Here is a 21,213-nt window from a genome sequence, read left to right on the forward strand (position 1 = left end):
GTCAGCCTGAAATTATGACCTTTTCCCGATCTTGCATCACCAGTTATCCGTAGTTGGTGTTTTGATATTTTAGGCACAAAATTTTACTAAAACGTTAATAATTCTTAAATCCAGTTCCACTGATAGGATTTAATTTGTTTTTGAGTAATTTTATTTATTAAAATATTTATATTTTCCAAATTGGTATAGGAATGTGCTTTTGTTATGTATTCACTTTATTCCTGTCTGTGTGCTGCATTAATACATAACACAGTGCCTCTAAATTGAGCTAACTGCTTTTGTGACAAGCTACCAGATGGTTTAGCACAGGTTACTTAAGTGACTTTTGCAGTGTAGCCTGACAAGGATTGTGTTGGTTGCCTGAGTAGGGTTTGCAGCCCCTCAGCCATTATCACAATTTTCACATACCCCCACACACCATCAAAATCGTTGTAGCAGTGTTCTATTTTTCTATATTATATCACACTTTCTCCGTTTGTTCAAGGAGGTTTGCATAACTCCAATTTGTTTGGCAGCTCTTTCTTAGTTGCTCTTGTAAGAAAGTAGCAATAATACTTACTCAGCACTATAGTAGTCCCTCTCAGCTAAGGAAAACATTACATCATTAGTTAAATTGAGGTAAATAGCAAAAGAATTAATGTATGTTTCTGGAAATGTTTTCAGGGAGATAGCATCATTTCTGATATAGGATTTGAGAGATTTCAACATTCAGACACAGCTAGGTGCTGTTTGTGTACCATAATCCAGCATGTTCTCCCTTTGTCTCTGCCTACTCTCAGGGGCACATTTATGAGAGGCTTGCATCATGTTTGCACCATGCAAATTGGTGCATGCCTGCAGCAAGTCTCTAAGTAAGATTTATGAAGCCATGCAAAGCCACATTGATTGGCTTATATGGCCTCATAAATCTGGAAAAAGGCAAAGCAGTACAAATTTCAGGGGAGGCATTCCATGGGCATTGAGTTAGCTGTTCCCACTCAACTCCCATGGTTTTTGATGGATTGTCAGATTTGTAAGGAATATTTCTCCTTGTTTTTTCCTCTTTCTATGTGTGCTGAATTCTGCAGTGTATGCCACCCTACTCTATTCCACATCACTGTATGATAATGGTTTTGTGGGTGTGTCATTGCTTGTATGGGTGAGTGATTGTTTGAATGAGTGGTGGTAAGGATGTGTGAATGGTTGTATGAGTGTCTGAATGAGCGAGTGAGTAGGTGTGCGAGTGGCTCTTGGGAGGAGTAGGTGAGTTTGTGAGTACTGGCAAGTGTCCATGACATGGTATATGAGTAATTGTGTGGGTGTGTGAGTGGGCGAGCAAGAGGTTACATGGGGGTGTGAATGGGTTTCCTAAGTATAATATCCCGTTAACCTTTGGTTTTTTCGGTGAAGTTTTTTAACTATAGGCATGGTTGCAGAGTGATAAAGAAAGGGGGGCCTCTGACGATATGTGGCAAATCCCTCTGTGTGAGACTTACTGGAGGTAATAGGAGGATTTGTTGGGCCTCAAGGACACTCAGCATCCAAGGGAACTTCATCCCCTACCTATTAGTGTGCCAGGAGGCATGTTTGCACAGTGGTGGGGAAAGAGGGTGTGTCCTCTTACGACATCTCAGCAATCTCACCGTTTGTGACTTACTGGAGGGCCTCTGCGACTTGACGAGTGGATTTTTTTCAATTACTTTGTTTTATTAAGAGAGGGGGACACATGTCCCTCCTTTCGTGGGCCAACGTCAGCTAGCGGGACCCTATCCTCTGGTGCCAGGTCTTTTAGAATGGGGAAGGGGACTGGTGGCCCCCAGGATGAATTTGGCCTCTGGAATCACATACCAACGGCTTGGCCACTCTGTCAAGTTCCCTGGCAATATTTTGAATCAAAAGTGATTTCTGGCCCTTTCGAAGTCACAAGTGGCCCCACCATCACACCTAGGGGGGGTCAGTGTATTCCTACCCTGCCCCTTTTCCTTTAAAAAAAATGTGTGTGACAAGGCTGAAACCGAGTCCCACGATGGCTGTCCACGCTTCCTGGTTGAAGTGTTGGCAGCTAACTTTAATTCACTGAAGAGACAAAACAAAGTTTCCAGAGACGTTATAGTTAGGGTGATATTTCACAATTATAAAACCTGAGAAATTCAGCAGTTATAGGTAGTTCAGCTAACTTTTACTTACAACCCCCAATGCACTGCTTATGACCTCACATAGTACATCTTTCATGACACGGTCAGTCACATCACTGATTGCATCACTCATCAACTCTTAAATAACATCACTGATGACATCATCTGGTGACTGTGAGTATTTCTAAATAGTTTCTGAGTGTTAAATAGATATACACCAAGGTGTATTGATGAATCAGTGGGTGTATGAGTGCCTTTATGGATTATTTAATGGGTGCGTGACTGACTGTATAAGTGAGGGATTATACATGTCTCAGTGAATGTATGACTGATTTGTATGACTGTATCAGTCTATCAGTTGGTGTGTATGTAGCTGCATGGGTTGATGAGTAGGTACATGAGTGTCTATATATGGGTAATTGATTGCTGTTCTGAGAACGTATATTGGTGTATGATTTTCTGTGAGGTGGTTTGGGACTCTGCATGGATGAGTGAATGGATGATTCATTGGTGGTATGGGTTAGGGAGTGCATCTGAGAAGGGTTATAGGGGTGAGTGAGCCGGTGCCGGTTAGTGAATGGATGTGTCAATGTTATATGGGTGAGTAACTGCATATGTGAAAGCCAATATAGGTAAGTGTTGGAGTCTATAAATGCCTATATATGTGAGTGAATGGTTATGAGAGTGCCTGTATGAGTTATTGTGTACTTGTATAAGTAACTGTATATTCATATTTTCTTTCAATAATTGGATATTGTGCATTATATTTATATACTACACCACTTCTTTTTGTATTTCATATGTGTTTATCGGAAAATACACTAATAATTGGTTTTATTTTTCAAAAATGTGTAAGTCAGCACAACATTGTTGAAGTTACAGTGGAGATCCTGTCATCAGTAAATCTACTTCACATTCTGAAAAAATACACTTGAAGACATTTTCTTTCTGTGATTAATTTAGGAGAAAGGATCCTTTAAAAATACATTTCTTACTTGTGAAGAGTGCATGGTTTATACAAAGTGTAAACATAAATGTAGACGTATTCTACAGTATATTTAACAGTAGAGCTTTATTAGTGTACTTCTTAACTCATATTTTCTAACGAGGTTCCAGAATATCACCTCCAAACACTTTTTTCCCATTTCCACCAAGACAGCAGAAGTTGTGATGATGTCGGTAATCGTGGATAGTGAAACATATACGTAGAGGTATTTTGAACAAGTTTAGTATAGCTGTTCACTATCATAATATTGAAAGTTCTATTTTTCTTGCCATTTTTTAAGAAAACTACTTTAAACTTATATTTTGCATTTCCCCTTCATAGCGGTAAGCACAACTATTTTAGTTATAGCGAATATCACATGACCGGGAAAGCAAGGAATATCATTGGATAATAGAACTTTCATCAAATTCAATAGGAAGTACACACCCACTCTTCCTTCTTTAATCTTCTTTCAAAGAGCTTCATTCTGCCCAGGTGGATTCATTTTGCTGTGTAATCTTTTTGGTCTTTCTTTCTATCAGAAATTGCAACGCAACAAGGAGATGGGGTCAGCAGGAACAACAGATGGACCAGTTCAGTTCAGTTCTTTATTTGTTTCGAAAGTTGAAAACCATCATAAAAATGCATATTAATACATAACCACATAAAAACATACTGAACATCAAAATTTTAAAAAAGGACGAGTTAAAAAGAATTTTTATCGTTAATATCTACAAACTGTAGGTATAAAAGTGAACAGCAAATTTCATTTCATTTCCTCCCCTTTCATCCACCATCAGCCCCTTGTATTTCTTAATTTAATCACAATTTTTAGAAAACTCATAATAGCACACAAGGTACGCATTTCAGTTGCTCTTTGCAGAAATAATAAAGCAGATTTGGCATGGGTAATTTTTGAGTCCTTTAAAATGTCCACTAGGAATCTCCGACGCGAGGTTTTATAAAAAGGACAAAGTAATACAAAATGAAGGGTGTCCTGCGGAGACCTATTGTCGCAGCCACAGGCACCCTTCTGCTCAATTGTTTGCGTAAAACCAGGCGGATAGGCTAAAATATTATGCAACAAATTGAGCCTAAAACGAGTCATTAAAAACCTCTCATGTTGACTATACATTAAAAAGAGATACGGTTCCATGCCCATTTCATTACAAACAAGCGAATGAGCAACTACCGAGGATTTAATAGAGTCAAGTTCCATCCTCCTACAATCATATTTTTCCAGTAGTTGCTTTTGTACATAGTGTCTGCAATGGATATCCACATTTGAGGGGTCCAAAAATAACCTTTGCTGGTCAATAGCCCCTAATGTTTCTTTATTATATTTCAACCAGGGAATTTGGAGCCATCTATCTTTCCGTAAGCAATCCTGGATGATCTGTCTGGATTATTCCGCATTAGGGTTTAACCAAATTTTGAGCCAGGTCAGTATTGGTCTCAATCTGATCAAGTCAGATATGTATGGGGTACCCAGCTCTTTGTGTGTTATTGCTGCTGGGATGCTCGGGGGAAGCTTTAACAGTTTTTTAAAACATTTGTCTTCCTCTCTTTGTATCTGTTGTGCATCCCTAAAACCCCACACCTCTGCTCCATAGATAGCCTTCGAAGTACTGACCGATGTATACAATGTCATCACCTGCTCAGGGGACCAACGTCCCAATCGTCGGGCAAAGTTTAATATGGCCCCATTTGCGGAGACTAGTTTCCTAGACCTCTCCTCAATCAATGGGGCAAACTTAATCTTTTTATCAAATAGGAGACCCAAGTACGGGAAAGTGGTCACAGTGTCCAGGACATGTTCCCCTAGTTTGAACACAAATCTCTTGTGTGGTTTCTTCCCTGCTACCATAATGAAAGATTTTGTCAAATTGATGGAGAGGTCCAAATTCTTCATGAAATCAGCAAAACCTCTGATTAGGAGCTGGAGACTGACTGCTGTTCGTGCGAGGAGGACCGCGTCATCTGCGTACAAAAGTACCGGGATATGACGCGGACCTACCTTTGGGCAGTCAGTCCCCAGTGCTAGTAGGGCACTCTCCAGACCGTTTATATAGAGGGAAAACAAAAAAGGCGCCAGGATACACCCCTGCCTCACCCCGCCAGAGCACCGGAAGGGATCGGTACTCACCCCCCCGCGCTATAGCGGACCTTGGCAGTGGTGTTCCAGTGCAGTTCTCTAAGAACGTTAATAAGATCTGGGTCAATTCCCAATCTATACATAAGTGTCCAGAGTTTGGCTCTATTAACGTTATCGAAAGCCGCTGCTAAGTCCATGAATCCCATGTACATGGTCCCATCACTCTTCTTAGTATATTTAGCCGCAAGGAGGTATAGATTGAGGCATTGGTCACTAGTTGACCTGCCTGTTCGAAACCCGTACTGGGTGTCCACCAAGATGTTATGAGTATCAGTCCACTCTATTAAGCGGTTGAGAAGTGCCCTCCGGAGTACTTTAGCACAGACATCAATCAGCGAGATTGGTCTGTAACACTGCGGGCTGTCCCTACAGCCTTTCTTATATATAGGGACAATCACTGCAGTGGACCAAGATCGCGGAAGACCCAATTTAATTGCTGCATTAAGTACTCTCGTTACTATTGGTGCCCATAAGTCAGTATTGCTTAAAAATAGGTCTGGTGGGGTGCCATTCGGGCCGGGGGCTTTGTTTCGCGTCAGCCCTAGGATTGCTTTTAGAACTTCCTCCAGAGATAATTCTAGTTGTTCTGCCCTGGGACCCTTCCAGATTCCATCTCCAATGTCTACCTCCTGCTGATTATACAAAGATTTAAAATGGTTAATCCATTCTTCTGGTAGTATGTTGGAGCTAATAACTGGGGAGCTTGAGTCATGAAAACAGGGTCTATTTATGATTCTCCAAAACTGGGCATAGTCCCTATTTACTCCTGCCTCTCTAAGGTCTGCCCAAACTTCTTTTTGGAGAGCACTCTTTCTTCTCTTTACCTGGGTTTTATAGTTCTGTCTGCATCGGGCAATTTCCATCTTGTCCCTCAGGGCCTTTTTTAAACTCTGTTTTAGTTCTCTTAATGCCCTTGAGCAGTTGGTATCGAACCATCTAGGGGAGGATAATTGCTTAACAGGCTTCTTGGTTGTCAGTAACCCTTCTACTGTTTTAGTTAAAGATTCGAAAGCCACAACCACTCCTCTGCCCTCCATTGTGGGGTCTAAGCAGGTCTCTATATGCTCTTTCCCATCACCCACTAGCTTGGAGTAAAAATCTTGCGGGTTGATCATTGTCCACCTTATGCGTCTCCCTTGGTCTGTTGCTTGGATTTGGGTTTCAGTGACACCCCCTGAGTTTTTCCTCGGTAAGACATTATAATTAATTTCTAGGGAAAGGGGATTATGATCGCTGAAGGGACTCCACTCCGTTCTTGTTCTAATAATCTGCTCTTTAGAGCAGGCAGAGATCATTATAAAATCTATTATCGACCCACCACCTCTCCCTTTGGATGTGGGTATAGGGGTCTCCCCTGCTTCCAGTGCAACTAGATCCATAACATGGGTGAGTGCAAAATTATCTAAGAACTTCATCAGAACTGTGCCCTCTTTATTGTGTTCAAAATGAGGACCCTTTTCTAAAGGGCAGGTAGACCAGTCAGCAGAGATAGGAAATAATTTAGGGCATAGGTGACAGTTAAAATCCCCCACCAGCAGAACAGTTGGTTCAGGTCCCTTCATCCTCAAATCCAGTTCCTCATTTAACCTGCTCTCCAGCTCTAGTATTATAGGAAGATTCCCATCAACCGGCCCAGAGTTATAGAAATTTTGAAATAGTAGTCTCTGCCCCTGGTACTGTAGTGAAACTGCTTGTAGAGTGTCTGACGCCCAGTCTGACTGTGACCAGGTACCCTTTAGATCTAAATCTACGTATATTGCTAAGCCTCCTTTTGCTCTCCCAGAATTCGTCTCTTGGGCAGGTCTGAAAAAACACTTATAGCCCTCCAATTGACAGAGGTCAGAATCACGCGCCCATGTTTCTTGGAGAGCTATAACATGAAAGCACCTTATGAATTCTTTCCACTCCTTGCTTTTAAGTTTAGCTTCCAGGCCTGCTATATTCCAAGATAGGACGGTCAATCCAGCCCTATTCTCTTTCCCTCTCGCTATGATAGATTCATTTACTCTATCATCACCCGCTACTGATGGCCCCGCCCGGCGTCGCCCGCGCGCGTCCCGCGACGCGGGAGGAAGGGCTCGGCAGAAGCGGCAGCCCAGCTGACTGGCGGCGCCCCCACGAAGCAGGGGACGCTGGGGATTGTGGTTTCGCCTGCCCTGCCCCTCTCGGCGGCCGCGAGTGGTCAGCGGCGGCGGGGGCTAACAGGGATGACTGGAGGCCAGGAAATGCTGTAATGGCAAGGTGGTAGCCCCCAATGCTGGAAACGGGGATTCCCGCTCTGCCGTAGGAAGGGCTCGCTGATGTACGCCTCCCGGCGGAAGCGGCAGCCCAGCTGACAGGCGGCGGCCCCGCGAAGCAGGGGACGTTGGAGATTGTGGTTTCACCTGCCCTGCCCCTCTCGGTGGCCGCGAGTGGTCAGCCGCGGCGGGGGCTAGCAGGGATGACTGGAGGCCAGGAAATGCTGTAATGGCAAGGTGGTAGCCCCCAACGCTAGAAACGGCGATTCCCGCCAGGATGTGGAGGAGGTGGAGACTGAAGATGTGGAAGAAGAGGAACCTTCACAAAAGGGTGCCCTTGTTGCAAGGGATTTTGCTACAATCCCATCAGGTGAATCAAAAACAGCTGCCAAATTTGTGCAATCTGCAAGAAGACCCTCTCTAGAGGGACGGACAAGAAATATTCATGTGGGACAATGTGTTTGTTATACCATCTAAAAACCTATGATAAAAACATCTTCAACTGGCGATCAAGACGAGGAAGCTGGAGGACCATCTACTTCAATTACGTTGCAGCAGCAACAATTTCTGCTCAGAAACTCCCCTCTGAGGTGTAGACTACTGCAACAGATATGGCTCCAGAGTTGTCAAGAATGGCCACATACTGCATGGACTGTAGTGTGGTCATAAGTGCTGGTGAGCAGAGTCTTACAGCTATTTGCAATGCTGCAAAACAGCATACATGCTAATTTATTTCCCATGTTATATGCTTTGCACATTTATCAGTGCACGTTTTTTCAATACCTGCTTTCCCAGTTGCAATTTTTGTCATTATAAAAAAGACGTTTTTTTTTTATTTTACAAAAGACATAAGAAATATAAATAAAAAGGTTCCTCTAGGAACCTCCTTTTACAGTTAAAACAATATAACGTATGTGTATATGTTGGAATAAGTGTATGAATGCTATATGGATAATTGAATGAGTACACAACTGGTGCATGGATGTTACAATGAGTGCAGCAGTGGTCCCTGAGTGAATCTCTGAGTACATAAGTAGTTCCTGAGTGATTAGATGAGTGCAAACGTAGTGATTGGGATTTTGTGCATGGGCAGAACCTGGGGAGATGGGTGAGTGTACATGTAGTGTTTCAGTGAATGGAAGAGTGCAACAGTAGTACCTGAGTGAATGGATGAGTGCATGGATGATGGCTGGGTGAATGAATGATTGAATCTATAGTGCCTGGGTCAATGGAGGAGTGCATTGGTAGTGCCTCAGTGAATTAATGAGTGCAAAGATAGTGCCTAGGTGATTGGATATGTCAAGGGATAGTGCCTGGGTGATTGAAGAATGTATGGGTAGTGCCTAGGTGATTGGATGAGTGCATGAATAGTGCCTGGGTGAATGGATGAGTGCATGGGTAGTGCCTGAGTGATGGAGTGCATGGCCAGTGCCGCAGTGAATGAAAGAGGAGAAGTATATTACCTGGGAGAATACATTAGTGCTACTGTAGTGTCTTAGTGAATGGATAAGACATCGGTAGTACCTGAGTGCATGGATAGTGTGTGAGTTAATCTATTAGTGCAAGGGTATTGCCTAGGTCAATAGATGAGTGGATGGGCATGCCCGGAGTGAATGGATGAGCGCATGGATGTGTGCAAGGGTAGTGCCTAGCTGATTGGATGACTGCAGGGTAATGCCTGGGTGAATGGAGCAGTGCATGGGTAGTGCCAGAGTCAAATGAAAAATGCATGGTAGTGCCTGAGTGATTGGATATGTGCATAGTTATTACCTGGATAAATGAATGAGTGCATGGGTACTCACGTCTGAGCATACCCATCCAACTCGGGGTGACAAATGCAAAAACAACAGTTGATGGGCAGAATGCAGAACAATGATAATGCATTCACCCCAATACAGAGATCTGGGCCTAAATCCATCGTTTTTTTGCTCACCACACCACACCACCCCAGTTGGTGAGCACATTTATAGTGACTGAGTGCATAGAAGGAGGCAAGGGTAGTGCTTGAGTGACTGTGAGAGTGCATGGATAGTGCGTGGGTGATTGGAAGAATGAATAACTAGTGCCTGGGTGAATGCTTGTGTGCATGGATAGTGTCTAGTCTTGTGGATGACTCTATGAATAATGCCTGAGTAAATGGGAGATCAAATTTGTAGTTCCTGAATGCATGGATGGGTGCATGAGTAGTACCTGAGTGATTGTGTGAGTGCATGGAGAGTGCGTGGGTAATATCAAGAATGTACGAGTAGTGCCCGGGTGATTGGATGAGTGCATGGGTACTACCTGGGTGACTGGATGAGTGTGTGAGTAGTGCCTTGGTGGGTGAATGAGTGCATGGGTAGTGCCCCAGTGAATGGATGAGTGCAAGGCTAGTGTCTGGGTTATTGGATAAGTGTGTGTGTATAGTGCCTAGGTGATTGTGAGAGTGCATTGATAGTGCCTTAGTGTATGGATGAGTACATGGGTACTACTTCAGTCATTGGATTGCTGCATGAGTAGTGCCTGGTTGATTGTATGAGTGTGTGAGTAGCACATTGGTGACTGAATGAGTGCAAGAGAAATGCCTGGGTGATCGGATGAGTGCAAAGGTAGATCCTCAGTGACTGGATGAGTGCATACATAGGTTTTGAGTATTTGCGTAGTACATGGGTATCGTCCGGGTAATTGGATGAGTACCTGAGTAGTAGCTGAGACATTAGATACATTCAAGTGCAGTACCTGATTGATTGGATGACTGCTTAGGTAGTGGCTGAATGACTGGACAAGTGCTACTGTTGTACCTGAGAGATGGGATGAGTACATGAGTAGTAACTCAATGAATCCATCACTAGATTACTGATTTGAGAAACTTAATATATCTCAACCTCCAAGCACTTTAAAAAAGTAGAAACAGACAAAAATGTATGAGAATTACATTTCAAACACTAGCCAACCAAACAACATACAAACATAGGCAAATGTTTTACAGTTTTTTCCCTTTTTCCGCTTTCATGCTTGTTCACTTTCAACAGTGCTTTTTATGAAAATATATTATGAAACAATGAGAAAAAACAATCAATGGATTGTAAAAAACCAAATGTGTACAGTAGATCATTATAACTTTGTCAAACTATTCACTGCACTCGCTACATGTCTTTAATACTGGATTGCTAATTTGTTATTACATTCATGAAAGAAACCATATGGTAAGAATGTTTCTGATATTCTTCTATCTACTAAAAAATGTCCAACAATTATGAAGCAGTCTTCATTTTTGCATAACCTTTTCTAACTATCACCCCTGTTAGGCCAAATGATTTCTAAAATGTTCTTAGTACAAGTATGAAAAACATAACTCATACTACTATGTAGAAGTTGCTGTAGCAGAAACAACAGGGGACTTTTTTGTGGTGAAGAGAGTTTTCACATGCAACTTATGGCTACTGGTATTATAGTACCTTCATTTACTTATCTGGGGTAACACAATGTAGTCCTCAAATATTTATACATTCCTTTCTTGCAGTTAAAAAGAGTAATTCATTTCTAACAGCTTGCTGCAGACAATACCCCCAAGGGGCAGAGTAACGTCTCAGAATACATATAATCCCTATATATGTCAACACAATACCACATGTTCATATCTTAGATGCTCCTCAGAACTTCGGTTGTAGAATTAGCATATATGAGTTTGGTAACTTTTTGAGTAGTCTTGATTTGAATACCACTTGTATGTCATTGCACTCTGGATATCCTGTTTTACATCTTAAATATATTGTTTGGTGTCCAGAGGTTATATTAACTCCTTCATGAAATATGATTGCTATGACGTGAGAAGGGAGGCGATGCAACATATACCGGGGAACAAAGACATCTGCAACAAAAATACGCCACCTCAAGGATAAAAAGGTACATTTGAAAACATTTAACAGTGAGACATCAATCTAATAATCAATAATACCACAACAAGAAAAACTCATTAGCATCAAAAATAGCGTAACAACTTCTGGAAGTTAATGTTAGCAACACCAAAACTTAACCCCTTTACTGCTAAGGCATTATTCCTGCCCTCATATAATTTCCATTGAAATCAATGGAAAGTCCATGACGAGTTACCCTTGTCATTAGCGGCGAAGAGGTTAACAACAAAAGGCAGTCATTTTGTAGATGCTGAGGGAACGATTTCCATAACATCAGCTCTGCAAGATGCAAGAAAGTCTCGCAAATGGGAGTGGTCCTCGTAAGTATTTGTTTTATTATTGTATGTGACTTTCAAAAAGCATGGGTGAAAAAGGCCAAATTGGGCTCCCATTGAGCGCAAGGCAGGTCTTATGCTCAGAAAGTCTCTTCTTCTGTCAGCTGTGGCTTTGGCAAATTGCTGGGAGAAATACGGGGCATTACCAGACAATGAGATTTTCTTGATACAATGCGCAGCCGAGATGACCTGCATTAACTCAGTTTACTCCAAGAAGTAGACAATGACACCGCTCTTGGTCTCTTGAATGATAAAGTGGCCGTGGAAGGGCGCCCTTATCTGTGAGCTCTTTGTATGTTAAGTTGTAAGTTCTCCGGTAATTGTAAGAATAAATACTATCCGCCCCTTATGTGCCTGCAGGAAGACCATAAATTCGTATGGTATTCCGTCAATTTTGATTTTCTAGGTCTTTGACTTGTCTTTGCAATGAAGAGACTTTTACTTGCAAGGAGTCTACTTTAAGAGATGTATCATTAAGCTGCGTTAATTGTTGTTCCACCGAAGACAAACAAGTTCTTCTATAAGTGACCAACTGACAGTTAGAGTTCGTAGTTCAGCGTTAGTATCCTCGATAAAAGGGTGCAAAGCCCTAATCTCTTCCAATAGTATGTCAAGTGAGGCTACAGTCACAGGTTTTGTAGGTGAGGGGGGATCTTTCTTCAGCCGCTAAACTTGTGATTTGTTGGTAAGGGCTTGAGATGACCCTGCAGGCGAGATAGGAGAAGAGGCCATGTTCAACCCTGCATTTGAGGTGAGGTTATCCATTGTAAAAGAAATAGTCGAGACTTGAAGGTGTCTTCTTAGCTTCCCTGCAGAAGATTGAGTAGTAGAAAGAAGAACCTTGCACCTGCCCATGTTATTACATCACATACAAAATTACCCAAACACAAGTCCCAATTTAATGGTAATAATATTCCTCCACATAAATGTCGAACTGTGGCATAGCAGAAAAAGAATTCAAATAGGGGCATGCCATTCAGGGAAAAAAAAGAAAAAAGAAAGGCATATCATAAAATAAAAATCTCCACAGAATTTTATCAATAGCAAGAAACCTGTTGAAGATGTTGCAGTAGCCTAATTCCGGCGTCAGCTTCGGAGAAATGCATGAATGTAGGTCAAAATTATAGAAAGTATAGAAAGTACATAATCGAACCTTGCAGAAACACTGCCTTTAAGAAACCAGGGTGCTTCACAATACCCATTGCCTTTAAGGAGTATGAACCACCTTCTAGGGAGAAGCTTGTCAAATCCTTTCCTCAGATATCATACCAATTTCCCTCCCAAATAAGATGGTGGCCGGCTCTGAAGGGGAGGAAACAATTCCTTCATACAAGGTCTGTTTGCCCCCTCAAAACCTAAGAAAGGCGGTCCTCGCATCACAGGCATCAGCGTCGATCTCCGGAGCCTCACATGAACACGGCCATCTTCGCCGCAAGGTACGCCACACCCCTCTGTTGTATTTCTAGAAAAAGAAAAAAATGTCCTCAGATGTCCAAATGACTTGTTGGGCCAACCTCTGTTTAAAAAGTTTCAAGCATCTTCCAACTAATAATAATATGATGTTATTATAAAGTTCCTATACCCCTTAAATAATTGTTTGGTATTTTGAAGAATCCATGGATCAGATCACAAAGTTTTTTACTATCACGTGATTACAATGAAAAGAGTTGCAAGCGGAGAAGCATGGCGGTTCCGCTGGAAATCCCAAATTTTATTTTAAAAAACAAAACACATTTATAATACTTATATTGTATTCCTACCCTGCCCCCTTTTCTTTATTTTCACTTTTTTCTTTTTACTTGGTGGAACCGAGTCCCGAGATGGCTGCCAACACTTCCTTATCGAAGTGTTGGCAGCCAATAGAGCTGTGCATTTCCCTGCACAAGCTCATCTTTTCTCGTTAAATACCCAAAGCCAAATATCACTATCATTTTCTTCTTAAGTTTCTCAACATTTACTAAACAGATTTGCACTAAATTATAAAAGGAACAATCTGTGTAACAACATCTAGCTTTTTGGCAAATATGTTGTAATTCTATTTAGTGGTTCAGGCTGTAGTCATGTTGACAGATTCCTATGGGAATGCACCCTTTTCTCACCCTCATTTTTATCAGCCCCTGCTTCACGAAGCCCCTTAAACTATTCCTGTGTCACAAAAATCACTGTACTGTTTTTTGAACATTTTGTGAAGATTCACCTAACTGCACCAAAGTTACAGGCAAGTCAAAAAAATGTCTTCCTATGGAAACACTGTCCTAACTATAACTATCCACTGGCAACCGGTTAAAGATATATTATCGTTTGTTGAAAATTTCTGTTAAAATCTACCATTTTAAATTAGCAAAACTACTCAAATTCACCAGTAATCATTATCTAAAGCAACCTATAACTCGCATCCGACCTTACACAGTTTTATCATCAATTATATAATGTCAAGTGTTGCAGTGATGTTATCACTCATGTCATAGAACATGTCATACATGATGTAATAGATTAGATAAACATACCAGGAAATTTCTGTGAGTTTCTAAGATTTGAAACAAGTGTAAAGTATTATATCGGAATTCCTAACTATACCTTCACTTTAACCTTAGTATTTTTGGTGAACTTCTTTATTTTTCTTCAACATAAAGTAAGATGTCAATCCCAGCAGTCTTTTCCCCTTTTCCGGTCACAATTGACCCCAACTCTGAGAATGCTCTATAATATCAACAACCTATCCTTATGGTCATATTCAATAGACCAGTGGAAACAATGGGTTATTTTTGTTTAAGAATTTGTAGTTGGCTGCTGTACTAACTGGGTCTCCGTATAATACTTAACATCATGCTGCTGGTGCTTCTGCCCTGATAGGGGGGGCACCACTAGCAGAAAAAGATATATATAAATTAGCCCATGAAGGGCATTATGAGGTGCTTCTTGCTAGACACAGATAAATATATAAACAGCTCTGGACGACCATTTGTTATTAATTTCTTGACATGTTTTTTGTTGGTTTCGTGGTTCAATCTTGGTCACCCACAAATTTTATTTTTGATGGTGTCAGCTGTCCCCCGCAGGCCCCTTAGCTCCCTTAAAGCAGCCCCATAGCAGAGGACCACATAGGAGCTAGCACACACTTTTTCTATTTTCGTTTAAAAAATGTTGTGTGCCTAACTTGGGCATCCCACAGTTAAGGTTCCTCAGAGCTTCCCACCAGATCATGAGACAGCAACACTTTCTTTTTCTTTGTAGTATTGAAGTTACCCTGTTGCCACCTTGGGCACCAAACATAATGTTTTATGTTAGGGACTGCGGGGAGAGCCACAATGCCCTCAAGGTCCTTGTGGCTTCCACAACCTGCACCCATCATTGGTTCAGCAGGAGCCTGCATTGCTCCTATTCCACAACAATTCTGTGTTCATCCCTGCCTATGAGAGTGTTGGCAGGGAGAAATGTTTGTGATCCCGCGCATTAGACTTCCCTGCCTATACACTCATGAATAGGGAAACCACAGGGTCCAAGGGGGTGGGGTCCCCAAACATCGCAAATAAGTCTGCCCAATGGGACAGGGTACCTGGGGCCATGCTATGGCTCAGTCAGGGGGGTCATTAATCTCCCTCCATTTTAATTGCTTATCAGCCCCATGGAGTTAGGGTCCCTAAGGCCTCAGGGTGACTTTGGGAGGGGGACCGTGTGCCCCCTCCCCTTTAATACTATTGTCCCAGGAGATGCAGTCCTATGGGCCAGATTAAGGCTTGGTGACAATTGTGTGCAATATTTTCCTTAAATTGTTTGTTGTGGCCCTGGAAGAAGAAATACTTGGGGCCTGATTAAGGCTCAGTGTAGGAGGTCATGATCCCATCCCCTTTAATTTAACATCAGCCCGAGGATAGGGTCCCTGTGGCTCAAAGATGCTCAGAGAGGGAAAGCAGCTCGTCTCCTTCCCCTTTAATAATGTATTTGCCCCAGGGGCCTCCTAGAGGCTCTAGGAGGGTAAGCACATGTCCCCACACCCAAAAATATGACCCACTCCAGGGTTTAAAAAAAATCTTTACTGTGGATTCATGGATCAACAACAAATTTGCAGTAAAATTATTTTAAAAAAATCAATGGGCGGGCAGGGTATCTTCATGTTTTTGAACGTCTATTTCAGGACTGGGGACTCAGTCTCCAAGTGCTAAGGTGGCTACTGCCACATCCTTAAAAAATCCTCTGCAGTGTGAAATATCTATCATTTTTCAAACAATGATTGCTCTCTACTGCTGAACAGAATTACACCAAATCACAATAAGCACACTGTCTGGACCAAGATCTTGATTTTTCAGAATTCGGAGTAACTCTGTTCAACCATTTTAACAGTAACTATAAGGCAGATTTTTATGTCGGTGGGACCCCCCAGACAGGCCATTGGTGACAGGCACACCAATAGTCCTCCCTTGGGTAAAACTGCCACATTATGATCCAAGCAGTCAGACTGAAACAATTGGGGGGAAGACCACCACCTGCCACAGGATCTACAATCCCGTCAGGGTGGTTGTCAGAATCGTATTCCTTGTATGGCAGTGGTGCTGAGGTAGGCACCCCCATCAGGATTATGGTGTCCCTTTCCAAAAGCTGTTTGTTAAACCTGGCACCATTGGCGTGAGTCTCCCTTCCATTTTTTGCTGTTCTCGCCTCTGTTTTTGATATGTTTTTGCTGGTTAGATGCTTTGGGCACTGTGCCGCAGCTATTCAGTGCCACAGTGCAAGTGCTCCCTAGGGCAGGGTGCATTGTATGTGAAAGGTAGAACATGCCCTGATATATGTAGCATGTCATGACAGTGAATTACAGCCCATTTCATTTTTCACTCTTGCAAGGCTACCTGTCCCCATAGGCCCCATAGGCCAGAATGGGCAGTTTGATTATAACATCTTATAATACTAACTGACCCAGGGAACATGGAGGAAAAACCAATTTAGTATACTTAAACTCAGAATGGTAAAATACATCTTTTAGTAAAGTTTTAATATTCTGTGTTTGAAAATACCACTTTTAGAAAGTAGGTATATTCTTGCCTAAACCATCCAGCCTGCCTCCGCTAGGTTGTGTATTGCATGTCTGGTTTGTGAGTTACAGGGGCTGAGAGGGCTCCAGGAGGCAGGGTGAGTCAGCACTAGGCTGAATAGACCTATATGTATTAGGAGTGGTGGGAGGAGTAGCAAATGGGCCTGAATATGGTTGTGCCTGACTTCCACAATGCTGGCTCCACCACTTTTGGTGCGTCTGATGACCCTGGCCCACACTGACAAAGGAAGAAGTTGTGCACTGGCAGAATGGACCCAGAACTGGTTTGGACTAGGTGCAGACACTCTCTGACTTCAGAGAGAAAGGATGTGTGTGTATAAAAAGGGGGACCTTGAACGTTAGATCACTTCTGGACATCAAGACATACCTTTTGCCAAGGAGAAGAACCAGAGAAACTGCAGGAGCTTTGACTTCTCCTGTGCCAGTGTGAAGCTTTCTGGGGTTGGACAGCAGTTGTTTCTTTTTTGCCAAGGAAAGGAGTAAGACTTTTATTTGCAACTTTCATCATCTTGAAGAAGAATCTCCAAGGGCTTGAACTGTGCTTGCCTCCTGCTGAAATTTCAAGGATACAAGACTTCACAACCAGCTCCCCCCTGAAATTCCATTCTTAAAATTCTGTCTGCAGAAGCCTGCATGTTATTGGGAGCTGGAAGTGCGACTCAACGAGAAGAAGCGTGCTGCATCCGCACCTGTCGCCGTTGCATCATTGTTAAAGCATGTCGCCAATGCAAGGGTTGACGTCTCATCACCGGAGAATCATGCCTCCATCGCAGCTGTGTGTTGTCGCATCACCGGAGAAGCGTGTCACTACTGCAAAGGATGCTGTCACATCACCGGAGAAGCATGCCGCAGGGCCTGTTGTGGCTCTAAAGTTACATAGACGCTGCACTGCCATCAGGCGTACAGGCATCGTCATCAATCAATCAATCAGTGACACTTATAAAGCGCGCTACATACCCGTGGGGTCTCAAGGCGCTGGGGGGGGGGGGAGCCGCTACTGCTCGAACAGCCAGGTCTTCAGCTTCTTCCTGAAGGAGAGGTGGTCTTGGGTCAGGCGCAGGTCGGTCGGGAGGGAGTTCCAGGTCTTGGCGGCCAGGTGGGAGAAGGACCTTCCTCCTGTAGTCGCTCTTCGGATGCGGGGGACGGCGGCGAGGGCGTGGTTGGCTGATCGGAGGTGGCGTTTGGGAGCGTAGAAGTTGACTCGGCTGTTGAGGTAGCTCGGGCCTTGGTCGTGTAGGGCTTTGTGTGCGTGGGTGAGGAGGCGGAAGGTGATTCTTTTGTTGACGGGGAGCCAGTGAAGGTCTCGCAGATGTCCGGAGATGTGGCTGGTTCGTGGGATGTCGAGGATGAGTCTGGCTGAGGCGTTCTGGATCCGCTGGAGTCTCTTCTGGAGCTTGGCGGTGGTCCCGGCGTAGAGGGCGTTGCCGTAGTCCAGTCGGCTGGTGACGAGGGCCTGGGTGACGGTCTTCCTGGTCTCGGTGGGGATCCACCGGAAGATCTTCCGTAGCATGCGTAGGATGTTGAAGCATGCCGAGGAGACGTTGTTGACTTGCCTGGTCATGGAGAGGGAGGAGTCCAGGATGAAGCCCAGGTTGCGTGCATGGTCTGTCGGTTTGGGTGCGGTGCCCAGGGCGGGAGGCCACCAGGAGTCGTCCCAGGCGGAGGGAGAGGAGCCCAGGATGAGGACCTCCGTCTTGTCCGAGTTCAGTTTCAGGCGGCTGGTCGTCATCCACTCGGCTACCTCTTTCATCCCTTCGTGCAGGTTGGCTCTGGCGGCGGCGGGGTCGTTGGTCAGGGAGAGGATCAGCTGGGTGTCGTCGGCGTAGGAGATTATGCTGAGGTTGTGTTTGCGTACGATGGCCGCGAGGGGGCTCATGTAGACGTTGAAGAGGGTGGGGCTCAGAGATGATCCTTGGGGGACGCCGCAGATGACTTCGGTGGCCTCTGACTTGTACGGTGGTAGGCGGACTCTCTGTGTTCTCCCGTCGAGGAAGGAGGTGATCCACTCCAGCGCCTTGTCCTGGATTCCGACGTTGCTGAGGCGCCGTACTAGGGTGCGGTGGCAGACCGTGTCGAATGCCGCGGAGAGGTCTAGGAGGATGAGGGCCGCTGTTTCTCCATTGTCCATCAGGGCTCGGATGTCGTCGGTGGCGGCGATGAGGGCGGTCTCGGTGCTGTGGTTGGCTCGGAAGCCGGACTGTGAGGGGTCGAGGGATCCGTTCGTCTCGAGGAAAGCGGCCATCTGCTTGTTGACGGTCTTCTCGATGACTTTGGCTGGAAACGGGAGGAGCGAGATGGGGCGGTAATTCTTGAGGTCTGTGGGGTCCGCTGTTGGTTTCTTGAGTAGGGCGCTGAGTTCGGCGTGTTTCCAGCTCTCGGGGAAGATGGTGGTGTCGAGGGATGTGTTGATGATGTCTCGCAGGTGGGGTGCGATGACAGCGTCGGCTTTGTTGAAGACGTGGTGAGGGCAGGGGTCGGTCGGTGATCCGGAGTGGATGGAGTTCATCGTGCGGATGGTGTCTTCGGTGCTGATCGGGGTCCAGGCGCGGAGGGTGGTGGTGGGGGGTGGTTGTTCGGTCATGGTGTGCGTTGGTTGGTTGTTGAAGCTGTTGTGTATGTCCGCGATCTTGTTGTGGAAGTATGAAGCCAGGGAGTTGCAGAGGTCTTGCGATGGGGTGATGTCGTTGTTTCCTGCGCTGGGGTTGGAAAGCTCTTTGACGATGTTGAAGAGTTCCTTGCAGTTGTGTGCGTTGTTGTCCAACCGGTCCTTGAATGCTGTTTTCTTGGCGGCGCGGATCAGCCGGTGGTGTTTCCGGGTGGCAAGTTTGAAGGAGGTCCTGTTGTCCGGTGTCGGTTCCCTTCTCCAGACTTTCTCGAGGGCTCGGCAGTTCTTCTTGGAGCTCTTGAGTTCGTCGGTGAACCATGGGGCTTTCTTGCTGCCGGGTCTGCTGGGCGGGGTCCTCAGTGGGGCGAGTTCGTCCGCGCAGTTGCTGATCCACTTCGTGAGGTTGTCGGCGGCCTGGCTGGGGTTCGCTGAGCTGGCAGGAGGGTGCTGGCTCAGGGAGGTGGCGAGCTGGTCTGCTGTGATCTTGTTCCAGCTTCTGCGGGCGGTCTGTTGCTGGTGGTGGTGGGTCGTTGTTTTCTTGAAGGTGAAGTGGACGCAGCTGTGGTCCGTCCATTGAAGCTCTGTGGTGTGGCTGAAGTTGATGTCCTTGCTGGATGAGAAGACAGCGTCAAGTGTGTGTCCGGCGAGGTGGGTGGGGGTGGACACCAGTTGCTTGAGTCCCAGGTTGGTGAGGTTGTCGAGCAGGGTGCTGGTGTTGCGGTCGTTGTTGTTCTCCAGATGGAAGTTGAGGTCTCCCAGGAGGATGTAGTCAGCGGAGGGGAGGGCATGTGGGCTGACGAAGTCGGCGATGTCCTCGCTGAATTGTGTGCGTGGTCCAGGGGGTCGGTAGATCAGGGTGCCTCTGAGGGTGGTGTTCGGGTTGGTGTGGATCTGGAAATGCAGGTGTTCGGCGGTGGTCAGGGAGTTGTCGGTGCTGGTCGTGAGACGGATGGTGCTCCTGTGGATGATGGCGATGCCTCCTCCCATCTGGTTGGCGTTTCGGTCCCTCCGGACGATCTTGTAGCCCTCTGGGATGGCGATGGCGATGTCGGGAGCTGAAGAGGCGTTCATCCAGGTCTCCGTGAGGAAGGCAACGTCTGGAGCTGTGGTGTCGAGGAGGTTCCAGAGTTCGATGGCATGTCTGTGGATGGAGCGGGTGTTGAGCAGGATGCACTTGAGGTGGGTACTGCTGGTGTTCGGCTTGGTGGGTGCTGGTGCGAGGCAGGTCCGGATGCAGGTGAACTTGCAGGCGTGGCAGCTGAAGGGTCCGTGGGTACGTCGTGGAGAGGCTTGATGGCATTCTGGGAGTCGGCTGGTGTTGAGAGCGGTGAGGGTGGCGGCGGAGTACGTCAGGCAGGTCGGTCGGGGTCTTCGTGGGCCAGGGGTCCTGGCGCTGGTCGTGATCCGGTCGCGGACGGGCGTAGACGGGCTTACCTTTGGCGCGCCTTCGGCGCGCAATCGGCGCGCCCGCTGCGCGTGACCGCTGCGCGTCCGCACGGTCGCCATTTAAGGCGAAGTGCGCGGGTGGGCGGAGCAGCTGGGAGGCGGGAGCGGGGAGGGAACAGAAGAGAAAAAGGGGCGGGGCCAATGTCGGTGGCGGGAAGCGAGAGCGGAGGGCGGCGAGGTAGGCGGCCAATCAGGAAGGAAACTGGACACGGCACAGGGGATACAAAGAAATTAACAGGCACAAATTTAGGGCAAAACAAATAAAAACAGCAAAATACGCGAGCAGACGGCAGAAACAGACAAGCACAAATTACGGGCAAAACGAGGAAAAACAGCAAAATACGCGAGCTGACGGCAGAAACAGACAAGCACAAATTACGGGCAAAACGAGGA

This window comes from Lissotriton vulgaris, chromosome 10 (assembly GCF_964263255.1).
Source record: "Lissotriton vulgaris chromosome 10, aLisVul1.2, whole genome shotgun sequence".
Classification (NCBI taxonomy): Eukaryota; Metazoa; Chordata; class Amphibia; order Caudata; family Salamandridae; genus Lissotriton; species Lissotriton vulgaris.